Raw genomic sequence first — 1,233 nt, forward strand, 5'->3', positions numbered from 1 at the left:
TTTCCTGCCGGGCGGGCGGGGCGCCGGGCGGGCGGGGCACCGGGCGCGCGCCGGGGCGGGGCCGGGCGGGGCGGGGCGGGGCCAGGCGGGGCGGGGCCCCACGAGACAGGCGAGCCCGGGCCATGAGCGAGTCTGCGACCCGCTCAGTGGAGTGGAGGCCGCTCCCGGACCTGCGATGCCTTCTGGCTGCCACGATTTGCATATTCATTACGCTGGTGTCCTTACGAAGACGTTCATTACCCTGGCGGCTTTCACAGTCCCGAGAAAAGTCCCCCCACTATACCAGGCTGCCCTAGATTTTACTATCCCCATCTGAAGTCCCCCAAGTGTGGCGCTGGGGTGCATGTTAAGGAATTAACAGGGCCAACGGAGCGGCGTTTACATAATCAATACATTTTAAAGGCTAAACTTCAGAGGTTTTCTTTCCGGATTAGCACACCAAGAAAGGAGAAAGCCTCAATCGGGAATTTAAAACGGGCATGGATGTTAACTGAGACCTCTCAGCAGAAGATGTGAAACTAAGGGTGTTCACTTCAGGGTGCTTTTTTGAATGCCTGATGCGCCTCTCTCAGTTAATGGTCCATTGCGTGAACTCCGTAGATGTTCCTTGAGTGAAGGAATGAAATATGCACAGGACTGCAAGTTTGGAGGTAGAAGAAAAATGAGATTGTTCTTGTCCTCCAGGAGTTTTCTGATACACTTATATTTGCCCACATACGTGAGGGAAGAAAAACATGTTATGAGCCATAAGAACTACAAAGTGCTGATTAGACAGAAGAGAGTGCATAAGCCTGTGGAAGAGATGTTTAAGCGGCTATCAAAATATAAAGAATTAGGAATATTAAGGTGCAAGTAGACACTTTCCTAAAAAGTAGGAGTTACACGTTTGTAGAACTGGTAGGGAAAGCAATTTAGCAATATGTATCAACAGACTTTTGTGTTCATAAATTGATGGCATGTGGTTTGTTTCCAGTTTTGGGCTATTACGAATAAGGCTATTATGAACATTCTTGTATAGGTCTTTGTGTGGACATATGTAATTTATCTCTCGTTAAAGAAAAAAATTATTCGATGACACTTGTTAATGCACAGTAAGGAAAACTTTATTCAAGGGTGGGGGACGATCTTGACAGGTATCGGGAGCACTCCCGTGGAATTTTGCAGTGGGGGAGAGAGAGATTGGGCTCAACTTCAAATATAGCAGAGACAGGTGGGAATTTATAGCCACAGAGC

This window comes from Callorhinus ursinus, unplaced genomic scaffold (assembly GCF_003265705.2).
Source record: "Callorhinus ursinus isolate GAN/ISIS: 27379988/994484 unplaced genomic scaffold, GSC_fseal_2.0 scaffold26, whole genome shotgun sequence".
Classification (NCBI taxonomy): domain Eukaryota; kingdom Metazoa; phylum Chordata; class Mammalia; order Carnivora; family Otariidae; genus Callorhinus; species Callorhinus ursinus.